Below are 21252 nucleotides of genomic sequence, written 5' to 3' on the forward strand. Positions count from 1 at the left end.
AGTTATGAAATGGGAAGGCAGAACAATTCATGATGGGTATTGTTGACTGCAACCCGAAGCCCAAACTGATGACAACACAATGAAAAGTGACCTGTGGTTGTTTATAAGATAGAGAGGGATGGAGGATGGAGCCCGAGTTTGTGGGAGAGAAGGGTAGGCCACACCATGTGTTCTTTCTGCAGAAAGCAGGCTGAGAGTCCTGGTTCTGGACCATGTTGTGTCTAAGAAATTCTGACCATGTCTCTAGATCTTTGGGTCTCTCTGCTGGGGCCCCCATGAAGAGCTCAGTATGAAGTGGTCAGTCTACATCTGGCCAGGCAACCGCTGTGATTCCTGGGGCTTGACAGGGCCTGGTGGTATTTACTGGCAGGCATGTCATGTTATGTTGGTTTATTTAATAACTGGGCCTGATAGAACCAAAACAACAGAATAACAGGAATAGTGGGTGGGTTGTTGGTTGCCATTGACTGGAAATTTATTGTGTGCTGGGCATGCAGTAAGAGATTCTGCATGCATTTTGTTCTTTATTCTTTGTAATACTCGGGCCCTGCGAAGTTAGTTCTTGTAGCTAGGGAAATGAAAACTCACACAGATACTAAGTGATGGAGCTGGGATTTGAACCCAGAGCTGGGTGGCTCCAAACCCCATGCTCTTAGAGAGCATATACTTTATACTTTAAATTTTTGTCACAAAGTAGAAATGCCTCAATACTCTTGCTCTTAGGGCAGAACCATATCCCCCTGCCCCGACTGTCACCATGGCTCGCCATGTACAGACAAGTGTAGTTTTCAGTAGGACTCACCTTTGGTAGACAGGAGAATGGCCCCCTTAGGATGTCCACACCCTAAGCCTTGGAACCTGTGAATATGTTCTTTGCAGATGTGGGAGAGTTAAGATTGTGAGATGGGGAGATTTTCTTGGCTTATCCAGAGGCCCACTGTCAGCCCCAGGGTCCTCATCAGAGGGAGGCAGGACGGCTGGAGCCAAAGCAGAAATGACTGTGGAAGTACAGGTCTGAGTTCTGCAATGGAGGAGGAGGCAGGTCCTTCCCAGGAATAGAAGCAACTTCTTCTATAAGCTGGGAGTGGCTAAAGGGCAGGTCCTCCCTTAGAGCTCCTAGGAGGAACAAGCCCTGCTGGAACCTGATCCTAGAGCCCTAAAAGACTTGTTTTGCATTTCCAAACTCCAGAGCTGTAAGACAATCATCTCGGACTGTCTTAAGCCACTACGTTTGTGAGAATTGGCTGCACAGGCAACAGGGAACCAACACACCACCTTTCCTGAATACTGGTGAATATTCCAGAGCCCCACCAAGCAAAGGCTCCTCCTCTTTTGTGATCCAGTTGCCTTTTAAACAAAGGTGATGGACACTCTGGGCCCACTAAAGGGAAGGTCTGTGCTATGGGTTAGGCCTTCCCTGGTGGGAAGGTTTTGTGCTGAATCATGCGTACAACCAAAGCCATGTTTCTGACCACTGACCCTGCTGGTTGCCTGGGGGGCTGGCATGGTGGCAATGGTGGTGGGGCAGCCACAGCCAATGACACTGAGTTCTTTTTTTTTTTTGACAGGCAGAGTGGATAGTGAGAGAGACAGAGAGAAAGGTCTTCCTTTTTGCCGTTGGTTCATCCTCTAATGGCCGCCGTGGCTGGCGCGCTGCGGCCAGCGCATCGCGCTGATCCGAAGGCAGGAGCCAGGTGCTTCTCCTGGTCTCACATGCGGGTGCAGGGCCCAAGCACTTGGGCCATCCTCCACTGCACTCCCGGGCCATAGCAGAGAGCTGGCCTGGAAGAGGGGGAACCAGGATAGAATCCGGCGCCCAACCGGGACTAGAACCCGGTGTGCCGGCGCCGCAAGGCAGAGGATTAGCCTGTTGAGCCACGGCGCCGGCCAGTTCTTTCTCTTTCTTTCTTTCTTTCTTTCTTTCTTTCTTTCTTTCTTTCTTTCTTTCTTTCTTTCTTCCTTCCTTCCTTCCTTCCTTCCTTCCTTCCTTCCTTCCTTCCTTCCTTCCTTCCTTCCTTCCTTCCTTCCTTCCTTCCTTTCTTTCTTTCTTTCTTTTTTAAATACATTCTCTTCCTGTTCATCTGTGTGGACAGAGAAGTCCCTGGAACCGACAGTCATAGTAACAACAGCTGATGCTTACTGATCTCTCACAGTGTGGTTCTCATTTGTTCTTATCAGTGAGCTCACCAGGACAGTTCTACTAACGTCCCCATTTTATAGCGTGACGGAGAGCTCTGAGGGTCAGACATCAAGTGAACAAGGAGCTGGGGCTCAACCCAAGAACTCAGTGCCAGCCTCTGCCCTTCACTGCAGTGCCCTGCCATCTCCCACTTGGGGCCCTGTGGCCTGGGGTAGACACCCCTTAAATGTTTGATCGCTGCTAAGGTAGGTCAGGAGCAGCTTCTTGGGCCCCATCTGCAGGTGGCCAGGTGGACTCATGGGAAGCAGCTGGCCAGCAAGGCGTTTATCCTGCAGGGGCAAGTGTCATGTGGAGCTGGCTGGGTCACTTAGCTCTAATATCTGGGCCCATGGGCAGGTCCAGCTAAATTCTTGTTGAGTTTGCCAGCATGCCTGATGCCATGAAGCTGCAGGCAACAGGTGTGTGTATGTGTGTGCATGTGCGCATGTGGGTGTGGGGGGGTCTCTCATGGGCTCCCTTCCTCCGGGACTCCCCCAACCATTCTGAATGACCTGGCTGATGATCCAGGATGGATGCTGGGTGCAGGCTTCTTAATTTCCTTTCTTCCTTCCTGGATGTGGAAGAGGGATGGGAGGAGAGTGGGAGGATGGAGATAAGATTAGTGTGAAGCTGCAGGGGAGCCCATGCCTGGAAATCACCCGTACCCTTTGTTTATTAGCGGCTTGCGGGATTCTTCTGTGTCTTGCTTCTGAGAGAGAGAAAGAGAGAGAGAGAGAGGTAGATAGATACAGAGTTACCACTGCTGATGAGCCCTGTGCCAGTTGATGAACAGGAAGGGAGTGACCTGGGCCCTCTCTCCCCAGGAACGTCCTGTCTGCCTCCATGGTTCTCTTCACCTGGCTGTCCTCACGCTGGCACTGTCATGTCAAATGGCCCCCTGGCTGCCGGGTGACAATTTTGGTTTCCTTTTCCCCCAGGTCCCCTTCAAGTTACAACTTCCTCCGCGGCAGTGGTCAGAGCGAGGTGATTCTACTGACTGTCCTGTTCATATTTCGTGGGCCTCATCGTGGTTGCTGCCCTGTCTTCATGGGGGACTGAACTTGGAGTGTTGAAGGGAGGGGCAGTGAGAGTTTTTGTTGGGAATGAGAGTGTTCCAATCCCAGTGGTGCGGATATGTTTGAGGTGGCATCCGGTTCTGTTCAGCAGTGTCTTTCAAAAAAAACATTTAAAGAACATTCTTTGTTGTGGATATTTCCCCGTCTCTAAAATGCTATGGGGCCACTGCCCTCCGGAAATCACATTCGCAATCTGAGGATTGGAAAGGTGGGGGAGGGGAGGACCAGGGCAGCCTTGGCCTGCAGGAGCAGGTGGTGCAGCTGCTGGCTGCTGGGAGGGCTTAGTTGCCTGGGGACCTAGAGCTGGCAGGCAGTCATGGGGACCGAGGTCAGGAGGCTGTGCTGAGCTGGCTTCCAGGGGCCTGTGAAAGCCAGGAACGAAGTGTGGACTATTTTGGGCTGTGCGGTGGCTGCGCTGGGGTGGGGGTGCACATGGGCATGCACATGGGTGAGTGGTTTGCTTCCAAGGATCACTCCCAACACTGGGAGTGTGTGTGTGTGTGTGTGTGTGGCCTTTGCCTTCTAAAAATGAAAAAGAAAACAGCCCCGAGGGTGGTGGTGGTGGGGAACATGATGTGAGCTGCAGGAGGCCCTGGCGAAGCCCCACCCAGCTCTACCCCCTGCTACAGGAAGTCCTCCCCTTTTTTTTTTGCTCCCCACCCAGTCTATCCTTCCCTTCTACTTCTGAGTTTCCTTGTGATTGTCCTGGAGGGGTCTGTGCCTACAAGTGTGTTTTCTTGAAATGCATGTGTCCCAGGATGAGCCCATGGCTCCTGCTTGGCTCCCTGGGGAGGAGTCAGCATCCATGTACCAGCTTTGTGGATGGTCAGCAAGCACCGTGGCTCAATGGCACCATGTCCCACGGACCAAGTGGCTCTCTGGGCACATGGGGCCTCCTGTACTTTTTCCTAACTTCAGCCTGCTCCTCCTGCCCTCCGCCTCTGAGCTGCCTGCCTGGATGGGTTCGAGCCTGCGACACCCCCCCACCTCCCCTTTGCCCCCTGCAGAATGAAGGGACTGACCATGAGACAGCATTACTGGTGGGGAATGAGGTCTGTGGAGCTGGCTGACCTGTGTTCTAATCCCACCTCCGCTGCTTGGCAGCCTCGTGGCTTTGGTGTGATTCCTAACCCGCCTGAGTTAGCTCCCTCATCTGTTCCTATGAGGGTGGATGTGTGCAAAGTGTGGCCCAGGGCAGAACCTGTCCCCGTCGTAGTTACTCAACAAAAATGTGGCTGTGATGATGGAAGCTGGATGATGCTGGCTGTGTTTTCTCTCCAGGGCCCCCCGGGGGGATCCCCAACACCCTGCCCAGATCTGGCTTGATCCCAGCACAGGGGATCCCCACGTCGGACCTGGTAACCTGTGCTTCCATTCTTGTCCCAGACAGGCAGGTTTCATGCTCCTGGCAGGACTCTGTCTGAGCACTGTGTCGGTGTCAGCAAAGGGGCCGCTGGGGCCCAGGCCAGGAGCAGAGCTGCCAGGGCCAACGTTCAAGGCTGGAAATCAGCATTGATTTATAGATCTGGGAGGGAGACAGCCACCCAGGCAGTGATGGAGAGCCTGATGGAGGCAGCTGCGGCGAGCAGGGGCACGGAAGGGGCAGTGGCAGTGGTGCAGGGGGCAGGCAGAAGCGGGGAAGAGGCCGGGGAGGGGGGCAGTCACGTGACATGGAAGAGTCAAGGTTCCAGCAGAAAGCAGCAAGGAGTGTTCACAGCAGGACGCTCGGTGGAAGTGTGGGCAGGGACGCGTGCATGTGCGGTGGCGGCACAGAAGCTGCAAGGCCAGGTCAAGGGGAAGGTTGCTGGGGCCTCCGGGCTGGCTGGGTGGAGAGGGCTGTTCCTCAGGCGCCGTGGCCCTCAGCAGGCAGACACAGCTGCCCACTGTGACCCACAAGGAGAGTGCCGGAGGCACACAGACCTCGCCTCCTGCCTTTCGCTGATGTGCGGCTGGCATCTGCCGTGGTCAGCAGAAGCAGAGGGACAGGAGCAAGTGGCTGGCCTCTCAGAACAGACTCCTGGGCATGGAGCCGGGAGAAGAACCGTGGGGAATCTAGAGGAGCCCACGTGAGAGGCCGCCCAGAGAGGTGCTGGGAGCAGTGAGGCAGAGGACAAGTGGGAGAGCACTTACTAGACTCTGTGCCGTGCTGTTTTGACTTCCAGCCCAGAAACGTGAGCTAAAGAAGCCTTTCTTGTCATGAAGTAGCTTGCCTTGGGTATTTCATGTTAGTAATGCAAAGTGGGTTAGTACAAGGGAACCTGAGGTGCAAAGGCCCTGTGCAAGGAGGAGGTTGGTACTTATGGGGCAGAAGGTGGCTCCCTCTTGGGATTATTAAGTGGAAGGCTCAGAACCATGTGAGTGGCATCTGTATGTGCTCAGTGACCATGAGCTGTTGGATATTAATATCACTATTAAAAATTACTACTTTAGAAAAGGATGGCATCGATAAATGGAGAGACCCAGTACAAAGTGTCCCAATCCCTCTGCAAACCTTTGCTGTAGAGGCAGGGTGGTGTGCTGTGGTTACAAGTCCAGACTCTGAAATGAGACCAGCTGCTTGAAATCCTGGCTGGGCCAACTGGTCCGTCACCTTGGGCTTACGGCTTAAGCTCGCCGGACCTTGGCGTCTTCATCGACGGGGATAATGTAGCATCTCGCTCGGAGCGTTGTAAAGACCAACAGCATTCCTGTCCCTAGTCCTGAGTGCATATGATGGTGTGAAGCCCACAGAGAGGCTGCCTGGGTGCCGCTGGTCTCCTCAGGGCCCCGCAGCAGATGCAGGCCAGATCCAGTGGGATGCAAACCAAGGCGGCCGCTCGCAGGGAGTTCCCAGTGGAGCCTGGGGCTTGCACTTCAAGAGTCCCAGCGACCCAAGGCAGCATAGGATGCTCATCAGAGGGCTGGTGTGCAGCCAGGAAGGCTTTGAGGAGGAGTGTGAAGACAAGAAAATGAATACCAACCAGATCTGACGCAATCCTGTCCCATGAAGACAAAAGTATTCCAGTCTTTCTGCCACAAAGCATTGCTTCAGCCCTTCGCACACGATCTTTGGAAAAGCCTCTACTTCCCCAGCCCAGCCTCAACTTTGACAGGGTTCTTACCCCTATGCCTGTCAATGAGGAACATGCCTGGTGGCTTTATAAGTGGGGGGCCATGGCTTGCTTGGGGCACTGGGACCATAGAAGTGAACAAACTCAGCCAGTCTGCACTCTGTTATCAGCTCCTCCAAAGCCCTTACATCTGCTCTCCATCTTCCCCCTAGGCCAGAGGGGCAAAGAAAGGTCAGAAGTCAGGGGCAGCCCAGAAAGGCAGAGGTGGAGGGCAGTGTCGATGGAATTAACTAGAACCCTGTGTGTCTGGCAACTGGCAGATTCTTCTGGTAAGATAAGTGGAACCCTCTGCAAGGTAATTATTAGAGAGCATAAATTCCCCAGATAACCTGTCCTCAAAAGAGATATTGATGGCTGTGGGGCATGCGCTGGAGGCTGCTCTCCCTCCACCGGTATTGACTCCAGTCTCCCCTTTCTCCCCTCCCACTCTTTCCCTCTCTCCCCTCCCATTCTTCCTTCTGTGTTGCTTCTTCCTCTCAGCGGCTGTCCTGCTCCCGCCATGATCACATTAGCTCCTCTGGATCTTTCTTTTTGTTTGCTTCCTGGCCTTCTTAATGATGGGAGTCTGGAAGGCAGCCTGGCTCCCAGCACAGGTGGTCGAGGGGCAGCCCCCTCAGGAGGGGCAGTTTCCCTGAGAACACAAGGCCTTGAACTTTGTTTGGCCTGGGAGCCCAGAACAAGCACTTACCATGTGCATGCCAGTCAGGGTCAGGCACTAGGCAGGGCGGGGTCTATCCCTCATCCCAGGGTTGGAGAGAATGTGGGTCAGGTGCTTGGCTTGGGCTGGCAAGTTGTGGGCACCTGCTGGCACATTTCTCTCCCCTCCTGGGACTTTCTGAATCTCTCTCTCCTCTCCAGAGCCTCGGCCTCCCAGGGAGTTCACACTTTGGCTGCTGTTCTCTAAATACCTGCTAACTGTAAGAAGAGGCAGGGCTGAATGAAGAAGCAGGGCCACCCGAGGCGGCCTCTCCTCTTGTCCTGAGTCCTTCAGTTCTGGCCCCACACGTGCGCCCTGATTCTTGATCAAACTGGATCTGTCTCCCTTAAAAGCCTACTTACTGCCATTGCTGTCCTTGTCCAGGGGACTAAGTCTCACTTAACTTTGACCCTAAGCAGCTTATCAATAAGATGACCTGATCATTGATCAGCCAACCAATAAACTGCCCCCCCCCCCCATTTTAAAAGATTGATTTATTTATTTGAGAAGTAGAGTTAAAGACAGAGAGACATCTTCTGTCCACTGGTTCATTCCCCAAATGGCCACAATGGCCAGAGCTAGGCCGATCCAAAGTCAGGAACTGGGAGCTTCTTCTGTGTCCCCCACACAGGTGCAGGGGCCTAAGCACTTGGGCCATCTTCCACTACTTTCCCAGGCCATTTGCAGGGAGCTGACTTGGAAGTGGAAAAGCCAGGACTTGAACTGGCATCTATGTGTGGGATGTTGGCACCGCAGCTGGAGGCTTAGCCCACTACGCCACAGCACCGGCCCTGAAGACCCCCTTTGAGAGGGGAAGCCATGAGCATAATTGCACTGGGACCTTCATGTGATCCAGGGCTCCTCCATGTGGACAGGGTCCTGTTCCTCCAAGGTGTTCGCTGGAGATGACGCTGAGAAATGTCAGGCTTGCTGCCAACATGACAATGACTTAGAGATTGGACTTGGCTGGCTTGACCCTCCCCTCCATTTAACAGGTGAGAGCTGGGGGCCCAGAGAGGGTGGGAGACTTGCTGAAAACCAGTGACAAAGTTCCCACTTCTCTGGGAACCCAGGTCTGGTGCTAGTTCCCACAGCAGCTGATCCGAGGGACACCGCATGTCTCACTCCATGGGATGATAGGATGTCTTCTGCAAGACAGCTGTGGGCTGTGACACATCTGTGAACCCAGGGCGACTCTCAGGTCATTTTCTGGAGAGGACAGGGATGGCTGCACAAGGCAGGGTGGCATGGAGGAGCAGAGGTCTACATGTCCTGTGGCTGGCCATAGCTGAGTTTCTTACTTGGAGAGAGGGAATGAGACGGTGTCCTCCTTGGCAGAGAGAGCTCTTGGCAGGGACATCCCACAGGGAGGACAATGCTCCATTCTCCAGCCTCCTCTGCAAGAGCCTTTAGCTCAGCGGGAGGCAATTGGGCCTGTGCATCCTTTCGTCCCTTGGCCAATAGCATTTCCTAAGTGAAAAAGGGCTTTCAAGGGAGGCTGGAAAAAAAATTAATTTTCAGTGATGAGTTTTGCTTACTGTAGTTAACAATAATTATTAAATAGGTAGGGTGAGGGAGTGCTAGTTTTCCTGATTATTAACTGTATTTATAGGTTTTTGTTAAGTTGTAGCAAGCTGAGATAATTGTAAAACTACCTGCATGCGTGGTGCGCCTTGAAGGGCTCCTATGCTGTTTATTTCCTTCCAAAGGCAGAGTGTTGTCATTATCCAAAGCTTACACTATCAACCAGGAATCAGCACAGTTTTCCTGTAAAGGTCCAAGTGGCAAATGTTTTCGACTTTGCATGCCATACTGTCTCCGTGGGAACCTGAGTGGTCCTGCCTTTTCTGTGGGAATACATTCCAAGGCCTCCAGTGGGTGTCTGAAATTGCAGATGGTATGGAACCCTATGTATACTAGGTTTTTACTTCTAGGTACGTACTAGGCAAGTAAGTGATTAATAATAATAACTAATAATCAAGTGGAGGAATTCTTACAATATACTGTTGTGTATATATATATATATACTTACAATATACTGTTAACGTTGTAGTTAACCTGATAACTGAGATGGCCACTAAGGGACTAATGGGCAGGTAGCATATACAGGGTGGTTACGCTGGACCAGGACTGATCTGTGTCCTGGGCAGAACGGGATAGGACAGTGTAAGATCTCATTACACTGCTTGAAACAGCATATAATTGAAGATTGATGAAGTGTTTATCTCCAGAATTGTTTGTTTAGTATTTTTAAGCCATCATGGATTATGGAAACCAAACCTAATGATGGAGGGGGTGGGGAGGGAGCTGTTGCACAAAACTCTGCTATTGTACCCTCAAAGCAACCACAGGTCACATGCAACTATATGCAAATGAATGCGCATGGCTGTCTTCCCATAGAGCTTTATTTACAAAATTTTGGAGGTAGGGTGGGATAGATTTGGCCTAGGGGCTGAAAGAGAAGGTGGAAAAATCCCTGAGGGGGGAGTCTGGATGCTGAGAAACTGATGCCAGCCCTGTTTCTCTTGTGGTGGGGCTGTCACCTCACCTCTCTGGCTCTTGGTTTGCTTTGCGGTAAAATCAGGCATCCTGAACTAGACGTTCTCGATCGTTCCAGAATGCTTCATCCTGACTCTTACGACAATCTGGCATTTCTCTTTCCCTCATTAGCAGATGCTGTGGACCACAGGGCCTCTTGGAGCCCGCTGCCCTCTGCTCACGCCTGCCATGGACTTGGCTTCTGAACTGTGCCCTCAGTTTGCATTCCTCTGGGGCTGTCTTTTCAGGAAGCACTGTTGTCAGCCCTCCTCGTGAGCTACGGAGAGGTGGTTCTGTGATAGGGAAGGTGAACTCTGGACCGTTTGGCAGTGTGGGAAACTAAAGCACAAAGAAGGGAAATAGCCACAGGTCCCCAGCATATCAGTGATGCTCTTAGAGACCCAGGTGCCCCCGAGGAGACCGTGGTACAGATGATGTTAGTTCTGGAGGCAAAGCTCGCTGAGAAGGGGCCACGGTGACCTCATGAGAGGCTGAAGGTACATTGGCCAGCACTGCCTTAACTTAGCAGAGCCACATACGTCCCTAGACAAATTACCTGAAGCTCCTTATGCTTCAGTTTGCCTATCTGTAAAATGGAGGGAAATGCTCGTCTCTGGTTGTCTGAGGATAAAGAGAGAGAATACACACACAGAGTGTGCAACAGTGCCTGGCACACGTGGTAAGCACCTCCTCCATGTCAGTGACACCCCTGTTGCTGTCTTTACCGTCATCCTATCCCTCTTTTACAATCAAGTTGAGGGTGTTTCTTCCACATTTTTATACCAGACTGATTTTCCAGTTTTGGTTGGCGGGTGTGGGCTGAAGACTTTGCGCTTGGCCTTTATGTGAAGTGACTCTTGACAAGGTGGGAAGCCAGACGCTGGAGGAGGAAAGGTAGGGACGGAAGGATGAGGTCTTGGGAAAACAGATGTACCAGGCAAGGAGAATCAGACAGAATTCAGTCAAGCTCCCTGCTCGTTTTGGGGATGGGAAGAAAAAGAGACCTCTACTAAGTAGAACAGAGCTTTGTCGTGATTCTGGGACACTGACTGTGTAGGTATTTCTGGGGTGCTCTCAAATGTTTAGTTGGGTCCTTGTGACTTCCCAGGATATTTCTGCTCCTTCCACCGGAGAACTTAAATTTGGGGATACAACCAGCTTCTTGGCCTGTCCAACTGTTCCATCCTTACTGAAAGGTGGACAAGAGTGTGTCTCAAAAACCGCAGGCCCGAGAGGACTTGCTTAGGAGGCCGCCCAGAGAAGGCGGGTGACTCTCCACCTCAGGCAGGGTCAATGAGACCTTGCTTCTTTGTTTGGCTGAGTGTCCCTTAGAAGGACGGCCTGCAGGTCCCTGGATGTGCAGGGCTCTCGCTTCTGTGAGCTGATCTTAAACAGCTCTGACAGGAGGGCAGAGGTCCCCAAGTGAGGTCAAGACCACAAATCCCATCCCAGCAGGTGCCTGATGGGGAGACAGTGCCCTCCGGATGACCTTCAAGTTCCCATTGATTTCCTGTCAAGCAGCTGCCCCTCCCCCAGCCTGCTGCTGCCCCTGGCACTACCCACAGGCGCTGGGCTTTGAAGGGGAGGTGGATCAGCCCTCTGAGAAAGAACATGCCGAAGAGGTTAATTCAGGGAAATGGGATGGGTCCATTGGAGACTGTCTTTGGCACTGCTAGGTTATAGTGCCTGAATCAGACCTGGAATGTTCCTTTTGGGTGTGGAGAGGAGTGACTGAGATCATGAATGCCTTAATTTATGCATTTGCCCCTTCCCCGTTCCAGGCTTCAGGGTGCATAGGTGGCATTGTGGAGCCGTGAATGAGATTTGAGCGTGGGCACGTTGGGCAGGGAGAGGCAGAAGTGAGAGGTGGTAGTGTGCAGCTCTCACTTCCTGTGTCTGGGGGTCTCCCACTAGTGACGATGTCTAGCCGTCCTTTATCTGCTCACTGATATCTGTTGAGTATTTTTCCCAAGTGCGAGGGATCTGATGAAACAAGGACTGCACCGAGCTGAGGACGTAGTTGTATGGAGACCAGTCAGCTGGCAAAGTGACTTGATGGAGCTAAATGCTAGGGAGAAAAGCAAAAGAGGATGCGAGATGGGAAGGGCTAGAGTAGGCGTGGGGTGGGCGAGGCAAAGTCGGAAGCAGCAGGTGCCAGGTAGAGGAGGCCCGAGGGAGGTCATCTTGGTAGAAGAGGGGACAGGAAGGATAGAGCTGAGGGTGGAACCCAGCGGGCAGGACTAGGAAGGGGAGCAGCTTGGAGCCCACAGCCGCGGCAAGGGGTTTGGATTTTATTCGGAATGCAATGAGAAGAGAAGACATTGGGGGATTTCAGGAGGCGAGAATGTCATGGTCTGATTTCCTTTTAAAAAGATCACTTGGGCTGTTGTGTGGAGATTTGACTACCCTGTGGCTGTGTTAAATGCCAGACTGGTGTTCCCTTTACAGGGGAGGGCAGCACCCAGGGCCTTGTATCCTAGCAGTGGAGATGGGGCTGAGGCTCTGTTTGCCCAAGACTTGTCTCTAATCAATGGTCTGCTTCTCCAGCTGATCACACCCAGGGGACAGCAGGCAGGTGCCCTGCTCTTCACCAAGGACTCTCCCCGGTGAGCTGGGGAGACTAAAAATACTTTCTCAATCAATGTAGCTTCTAGGGGGTGTGTGTACGCACGCACTATGTGTGATTCACCATAGATAAAACAGACTATTTTTTTTTTTTCACTTTTGAAAGTTGGTTGCATCTTTAGCCTCCAGAGGAGAGATTTATTTTGTCACGTTGGATGCCATTTGAAAGGCAAACCTTGGACACAAGAGAAGCTACAGTCTCCGTGTTCCTCAGAGACTCTCCGCCCCTTGCACGTGTTATTTACTGGGGGGGGTGGGGGAGGGGGCGCCTCACACTCCTTCGCCCCCGCCTCCAGTCTCCTGTCCTTGGCAGCCCCTTGACTTCAACCCTGAGATGCGTATGTCATCAGAACACCCAGTGGCAGCTCAGAAATCATGGCCAGGTTCAATATAAATTCCGTCTTGCTTAGGCAGCTTTGCATAATAAGTCCCTGAGAAAGTCTTCAACAGAGTAGAGGGCAGAAAAGGAATTTATTGGGTCTAGTGGGCCTGAACATCAGCCTGATCAGTGTTTAAGTCACAGTGGGAATTTGAGAGTTCAAATCCTTGGTCTGATGTGGCTTTTACGAGAGATGCCCCTGTCCCCATGTGCCCTTCCTGGAATGCTGTGAAGGTCAGAGCCATTGCCAGAATGACGATGCTAAGGATATCAGGTCTTCCCCATACAGCTGCCTGGATCGAGTCTCTTGGATGCTTTGTTGGGGAGAGAGACTTGCGTGGGATGAGTCTGATAGGGGTTCTTGCTCCCACGCCAACTGCCTGGGAGAAGTTTTCCTGAAGGAACAAAACCAGTTGAGTTAAGGTTAGCTAACTGGGCTTTCCAGATCCGCCATGAAAATGTGGCTGACGCCTGTCACAAGGCCACGCTGTTCACGCTCCTGTTTCAGAGGTCGGGGAGTTACCCGTAGCTCACGGAGTCTCCTATTTCTCAGAGTCACTGGGGGCATCTGAGGTGCCTGGATCACACCCCAAGCTTCCAGAATCAGAATTTCCCAGCCCCCATCCACTGCTGGCTCTTACGCAGACCCAAGTTTGAGAGCCAACGCCTCAACTGTTATTTTTGAGAGTGGGGAGGCAGCGATCTTGATAAGCACCAAAGGAACTAAGAGAAGCTGGCTCTTCTGGGGTGGGTTTGATGTCAGTGCAGTAGAGGAGTTAGCGAACCTCTTGTCAGCTTCAGGAAAGGGGAATGTTAATTCTCTGGCATCTTGAGCATGGAATGAATTTTTAGATAGAGAGAGTGGAATCTTGAGATCGGAAAGGACCCTTTTTCTTAAGGGAAAATTTAGTAGGACTTGAACTTGTAGCATATCTGTTGACAGTACTCACATTCCTGCACTCCAGAGAAGCTGAAGAAGTTCTGGTGCACCTCATGTTCATGTGGAGAACGTCAGGGCAGCCCAAGCATTCTCAGCTGTGACGCTTGCACTGGTTTGCTGGGATGGCCTGGCATCTCAAACAAGCAGGCTGTTTTTATCACATGCTTCTACATTCCAAGCTTGGGTAGTGTGCACAGGTCTAACTCTCCATCGCTGTCTTAAAGAGTCGAATTGAGTGGGGAGATATAAGGAGGGTGGCAGAGATCGGTCAAACGTAAGTGACATGATTAGGTAGCCATAGTGAGTACGGCATGCACAAATGTTACATTGGAGTAGGGGGGCTAGCCTGCTCGGGCAGAGGGTCTGTCTACAAGGTGGGGTAAAATCCTGCTCACTGGGGCATGCAGAAGGGAATGACCATGGACTGAGGGCATTAACACCTGTGTGGTAGGAGTTCCATTTCTTTCAGTTCCCTTGCAGACCTGAAGCAGGCGTTCTGTGACCTGTGTTGCAGGTGGTAGAGTATAGGTTTGGGGAGGGTAAGTACCATGCCTCGGGGTGTTAGCTGGTAAGCAGCAGAGCCAGACTCAGACCAGCCTGACTCCACATTCGAAGTCATCTTCCTGTTCCCCAGGACCGGGGCTCTCCAAGAGCTCTGATGGCCTGGCAGAGGGGTTTGAGGATTCTTGGGAGCTGCCTTGGCTTGTGTTCTGAGGAGTGAGACTAACAACTGGGTTTGGGGGAGCCTTCTTTTTGCCAGGCGGGGTAAGAGGGGAGCCATAGTGAGTGTAGTCAGGAGATGGCTGCAGTAATGCAGGTGCTGGGCAATGAGGATGCAGGAGAGATGTTGCAGATATTATCTTCATTTTTTCCTGAAGTTGCTAGATCACCAACCTATACGTGCAGCAGGCTCTGAAGACTGTGCCCATGTGTGGAGAATAGATTTTATGGCTCTGATAGAAATGCCTACGCTAGGTGAGTGGTAATGAGTTGTTGTCCAGTGCAATTCAACAGAGATTTGCTGGGTAGCTACTACGTGCTGGGCTTGATGCTGGATCCTGGGGTTGAATTAAGAAGGAGACCAGGTCTGCAGGGCTGCTGGGTTGCAGCCTCCAGGGGATGCCATCCACACTGAGGTTGCTATGCACAGCACCCTGGGGTTGCTGAGTGCCCGGCTTGAGTGGCTGTGTGCTGTTGCCCTGCAGATGTGGTCTCTGCCCTCTTGAAATTGATAGTCTGGTAGAGAAGACAAATATTAAACACTGAATTGAGTTGAAATCAATATCATTGCTGATATGAGAGGGGCTTCAAAAAGTTAATGAAGGGGTGAGTGTTTTTATTGTTTTAAAGGTGTATTTTATTTATTTGAAGGGCAGAGTTACAGAGAGAGAGGGGGAGAGGGAAAGATCTTCCATCTGCTGGTTCACCCCGCAAACGGCTGTAAAGGCCAGGGCTGGGATAGATCAAAGCCAGGAGCCAGGAGCCATATCCAGGATTCCAACATGGGTGCAGGGACCCAAGGACTTGGGCCATCTTCTGCTGCTTTTCCAGGCTCATTAGCAGGGAGCTGGATTGGAAGTGGAGTAGCCAGGGCTTGAAGTGGTGCCCGTATGGGATGCTAGTGCAGCAGGCTGAAGCTTTACCCATTAGGCCACAATGCTGGCCCGAGGGGTGAGTGTTTGACCTCATGGTTAAGGTGCCTGTGTTCCACATTGGAGATTCTGGAGTGGATTTCTCACTCTGCCTCCTGCTAATGTGCAGCCCAGAAGGCAGCAGGTGGTGGCTCAGCCAATTGGGTCTCTGCTGCTCACATGAGAGACCTAAATTGAGTCCTGGTTTTGGCTGGTCCAGTCCCGGGCTTTGCATGCATCTGGGGAGTGAACCAATGCACAGAAAGCTCTCTTTGTCTTTCTACCTCTTGAATAAATAAATAAGAAAAAATATTATCTTTTAATTCAATTTTTCCACAAACATTTTGGATTACCCTCATATTATTGTTGGCTTTGCTGGTAGAAGATATCATATGGGAGGAGGGTGCTTGGAATCTTTTTCCCCTACTCTCCTTAGCCCATTCCTATTTCAAATATTAGAATCACTGTCTTAGCTCCAGCTGTGTAACAAAATACCATAGACTGGGTGGCTTAAAGCACATTATTTTACACAGTTCTGCAGGCCAGAAAGTTCCAGATCAGGGTGCCAGCATGGTCAGGTTTCTGGTGAGACCTCTTTTCCTAGCTTCATATGGCTGCTTTCTTCCTGTATCCTCACATGGCACAGTTGGAAAGATAGATAGATAAATAGACAGACAGACTGACTGACTCATGTTCCCCCTCCCTTTTTAAAATACTTTTATTTATTTGGAAGGTAGAGTGACAGAGAGAGGGAGAGACACACAGAGAAAGGGATCTTCCATCTACTGGTTCACCCCCCAAAGCAGTTAGGGCTGGGCCAGGCTAAAGCCAGGAGGAACTCCATCCAGGACTCCATGTGGGTGCAGGAGTCCAAGCACTTGGTTCATCTTCTGCTGCTTTTCCAGACACATTAGTGGGGAGCTGGATTGGAAGAAGAGCAGCCAGGACTTGAACCTGTGCTCTGATATGGGATGGTGGTGTCACAGGTGGTGGCTGAACCCACTGCACCACAATGGCAGCCCCTCCTGTCTCCTCTCCTGTGAGCCCTCATTCCCACCGAGAGGCTCCATCCTCAGCACCTAAGTCCCACAGGTCCCATCTCCAAACGCCGTCACACTGCGGATTAGGACTCCAACCTGTGACTTACATTTCAGGCTGTAGCAAACACTAAATTTGATTTTGCTTCATGCTTGCTCTAGAGACAGGACAGTGCTTCCCTGACCTTGTCAAATATTGTCCCCTGCTTCCCTGTCCTCACAGAGAACTGAACGAGAGAGGGAGCTCTTCATGCCACACTTAGACTTAAACATGTTTAAAGGAAATGGATGTTGTGCAGATGAGTTTCATGTGTGTTTGCTGGTGGCTGTGGAGCCTGGGCAGGGAGTCCAGGAGCCCATGGAGAGTAGGAGGTGCCTCTGGGGGCAGGAGGGACAAGAAATACTGCCTCCAGGGGCCTTCTTTATCTCTGCTTATCTCTGCACAAACAGCAGTGAGGAGCCATGGTGCTGTTTTTGCAGCCAGAAGGGCCCCCATACAGTGGGAATGGAGAGCAAGGGACAACTCCTAAGAGATGAAAGCGCTCAGTGGCCGAGGGGCTGAAGGCAGGAAGGGCAAGGACGACTTGCCTGGCCCACAGCCCAGAGGAACGGGGTTTGCGGAGGGAGCAGGCTTCTGGCAGAGGCTTCTGGAGGCTTTTGCTCTTAGGCTGCAGGATGTCTGTCCTTGGCTCTGAACGCAGAGGAGTCTGGGTGTCTGGTTGGCAGGTTGGGGCTGAGACTTGTCTCCGGGCAGGGCATGGGGAGTCTGAGGGAGCAGGTGAGGGCTTGAGAGCAGGGGTTGGAAGAGGAGGAGCAGAGGGTCTTGGAGGGGCTGTGGCAGGCTTGGAGAGTCACATTTGGAGCCGACTGGCAGCGAGCTTGGAGTGGTCCCCTTTGAGCCCTGGAATCCACCTCTCCCCAGGTACACTCAAGGAGCTTGCTGGGAGATCTGCGGGGGTGCCCAGATCTCAGAGGTCTGGTGGCTCCCTCTCTGTACCTAGGATTCCCCAGGGGGCCCTGGCCCTGGCCAGGCCCACCAGACCCAGCAGGCAATGGGTGGGGAGTAGCAGGGGGTCCAGCCCGGCTCTCACAGAGAGCCCAGCCATTTGTTCTCTTGTCCTTCCTGCTTCTGATTGCAGCCTTGAGTAGCCCGAAGTCAGTTGTGGATGAGAACATCATTCTACCATGCCTCATGCCACCTGCCTGGAGCCTGGGCTGTTGATCATCCCTGGTAATCCAGGCTGCTCTGTGAGATGTAGACAGGTGATAGCTGAGGCTGGGCCATGCCTGACCCAGCCTGGGGCATGCTGGTCACTGTGGCACAAAAATGAGTCATACCCTGCCAGCCTCTCCCTGCTCCCTGTGCCCCTTTGTGAGTTCAATGCAAAATGTCACCCCTGGGATGCTATCATTGTGGCCTTTTTTTTTTTTTTTTTTTTTTTTTTTGGGTAGAAATACCGTGTTGGGAAGGACATTTGTTCTCTCTCCTGTTTAAATTGCTTTTCACGGGCTAGGGAGACCTGGCCATCGATTTTGTTCTCCAGAACACAGCAAGCCCAGTGAAGATTTTCGGCTAACTAACTTTTGGAGAAGGACAGCTTGGGTTTACCAGGGAGGTTCAAATCTCTTTTCTCCTCTCACATCTTGAAAAGCCTTTAAACTTTTGTTGCCAAATCTCTGCCAGCACCCAGTCTGTTTAGAAGTGACTTCCCTGAGCAGGATGGCAGAAGGGCTGCTGGCTGTTACGTTTGGTAGCTTCAATCTTTGCTGCAGTCATTCCTAGTCCACAGAAAGTCTCCTGTTTGTGTAAGAGAGGGATCATTTACAGACAGATTGCATTTAGGAGTATACATTTCCCCCAGCATACCTGTTACTAAATAAAACTATTTCTGTATTATTAAACTATTATTACTAATAATGCTTCATGTTATGGAAGTAGAAAGCATTGGAGCTGAAATTAATTTTCGCCTGGGTGCCCTTCTGTTTGACTTTGTTCCATTTGGTATAGGGCCTAGATGTTGACCAACTTTGCTTTAGCAAGTTCACTTTCTTTTTTAAAAAAAATTATGTATTTTCATTTCATTTGAAAGAAAGGGGAGGGAAAGAAAGAGAGGGGACACACACACACACACACAGATCTTTCATTCACTGTTTCACTACCTCAATGCCTGCACAGCTGGGGCTGGGCCAGGCTGAAGTCAGGAGCCTGGAATTCCATCCAGGTCTCTTGTGTAGGTGGCAGGGACCCAGGTACTTGAACCATCACCTGCTACCTCCTAGGGTGTGCATTAACAAGATGCTGGATCAGAGTGGAGGAGATAGGGCTTGAACCAGGCATTCCATTATGGGATGTAGGCATCCTAAGCAGAGACTTAACCACTGCATCACACGCCTGCCTCAGCAAGTTTATTTTTCTGGTTCCTCTTGTGAGGATTGAAGCTGTTGGAAGTGAGTTACTAGCGCATCAGCCAAAGTCCAATTTGAAATGCTGTTGTAGACTTCGTTATTGGCTTCCAGAAGTCTCTTTTGAAAATGGAAACTCTATTCTTCCTGGTGGGTGAGTTTTAGTGTACAATTTTCCTTTTTCAATTTTTTGGGACCTGGTTTTATGGATTCTTTGTTCAATAGAATTCCTGGGTTGGACTCAGTAATGTCTTTTTGGGTGGTCTGTCAACACTTGGTTGGGAAACCAGATTACTGTTTGTTACCTAGGACACCTGTCCATCAGGAGTTCTGCAAGTTCTCAGCAGTGTGATGTGGCTGACATTGTGGCATGGCCAATGTGGTCAGCATGGTTCCTGGAGGGGAGCTGGAACAGTCAGGTCACCCTGAACAGGGCGGGCCATCCGGCCTGGGCTGAGCTGTTGTAAAAGTTTTGTCCCACTGTGCTACATCAGCTGGGCTGAGGAGGCATTTAAGCTGGTGTGACACAGATGCACATTTTCTAGGAAATGATTATTTTTGATCAATCTGGTGATCCTTGTCACCAACTTTGATTACATCAGCTTATGTGCCATTCAGTTTTATAGCATTTTAATGGGCTTTCACCCTCCCCTCCCAAATTTATTTCCAGCTGTGTGACTATTATAATTTGATTATAGTTTGATTTTGCAACTACCGGTACAGTTTCTGAGCATGCTATGCCTTCCTTGGGAGTATGAGGATCTTCAGGGGGTGAAAAAGGAACAAAGCTTTCTTTTTTTCCAGATGCTTGTCAAAAAGTTGATTGGTTGTATTCTCTCAGAGTAAGATGTTTGCTTGAAACTCTTTGATAGAATCTGACCTACTGACTTTCTAAAAACAGTATAGAAAACTTCATTTAGAACTTTGCTTTCTAACAAATAGTGGTGAAGATGTGGTAACTGGAAGCCTGGTGCACTGTGGGTGGGATTGCGAAATGAGATAGCCCCTAAGGACACTCATATGAGTGGTTGCTTGACAGATTGAAAATGGGACTACCATATGAGCCAGCAATTCCACTCCTGGGTGTATGCCTGAAATAATTAAAAGCAGGGTCTTGAACAGGTACTTATATGCCCGGAGTGCATGGCACCATTATTCCCAATAGCTCAAACGTGGAAGCAACCATGGATAGAAGAATGAATAAGCAAAATGTGGTTTATATAGACAGTGGAATATTATCTAGCTTTAAAAAGTAAGGTGCTTAGATTAACTGAAATCAAAGGCAGGGAAAGTCGAGTGTTGTTTGCTAGGGTTGGGGAGAAGGGGGAATGAGGAGTTAGTGTTTAAGGGGTAGAGCTTCACTTGCACAGTGAAGAGTTCTAGAGATGGATGGTGGTGATGGTTGTGCAACCACGTGAAGGTACTTAATACCACTGAACTGTACACTTAGACATGATTAAGATGCTCAATTGTATGTCTGTTTTTTAAAAAAAGAATTGTAAAAGCCCAACTTGGCTTTCTTTATTATATTTTGGTTAAGAAAAACCAGATTTTTATCCCAGAGATTTTCTCTCCTAGATTTTGACTTTCTCAAATCTACATAGAGCCAAAAGGGACTCGCAATGCTGGTTCATAATGAACGACCTGGTTCTCCTTTGCACCTCCAGTTCCTGTGTCTCCTCCCCTTCTCACCTCCCTCCCCAAGAAGTTCAAGTTTACCTGGCAGATGTTACTTTTTTTAAAAAAAACATTTATTAATTTCACACCTTTTTTTTTTTTTTTGAAAGATTTTATTTACTTATTTGAGAGAGCGATTTACAGGTAGAGAGAGGGAGAGAGAGAGGAGAGGTCTTCCATCTACTGGTTCACTCCCCAGATAGCCTCAACAGCCAGAGCTGTGCTGATCCAAAGGCAGGAGCCAGGTGCTTCTTCCAAGCCTCCCATGTAGGTGCAGGGGCCCAAAGACTTGGGGCATCTTCTACTGCTTTTCCAGGCCATAGCAGAGAACTGGCTGGGAAGTGGAGCAGCTGTGCCTCAAACTGGCACCTATATGGGATACTGATGGCACAGGCAAAGGCTTAGCCTACTAAGCCAGAGCACCGGAAGTTACGTTATTGTATTTCTATTTCCTTAAGCCATTTATTACCGTCCTCCATGTGCCTCTGCTTTATTTATTAGGCATTTGATCTCATCGATTATTTTTGTGCTTTACATTTGATTAGTGAAGACAATGGCATGTTTTTGGTCTTCAAAAGGACACTGGCTTAACATTAGCATCACCGTATGTCTGTGGATCCCAGAGACTCGAAAATGTAGAATTTCCTGGGCTTAATCAGATCCACACTCCAGCAAAACAGGTCTCCCTACTTGTGTTTTAAACTCCAAGAGTTGAATGATTCTGAGCTCAACTATTATTTTGAATGCTGCTTTTGTTTTCTTCCCGTCAGAGAAAGTCATTTTTCTTGAAGGATGTGGTTTCAAAGTGTGGTGTCTGTCCCTGTCTGCCCCGGTTCCCCTGTGAGTTGCTCTGCTTTGTGGCGAGTTGCAGCCTCTGGTCAGAGAGTGTTTCTCTCCCGCAGTGGCAGGAATCTGGGTAGCTTGGCTGGGAGTTTGGGTTCCTCCGGAGCGTCTGCGGGT

At 50.5% G+C, this 21252-nt stretch overlaps 1 protein-coding gene across 2 annotated transcripts in view; it reads left to right on the forward strand.

The window, feature by feature from the left end:
- Positions 1–21252, forward strand: part of LOC133751222 (zinc finger protein DPF3-like) — a 239582-nt gene that overhangs the window by 110165 nt on the left and 108165 nt on the right. The window lies entirely within an intron of this gene.

This window comes from Lepus europaeus, chromosome 22 (assembly GCF_033115175.1).
Source record: "Lepus europaeus isolate LE1 chromosome 22, mLepTim1.pri, whole genome shotgun sequence".
Taxonomy (NCBI): domain Eukaryota; kingdom Metazoa; phylum Chordata; class Mammalia; order Lagomorpha; family Leporidae; genus Lepus; species Lepus europaeus.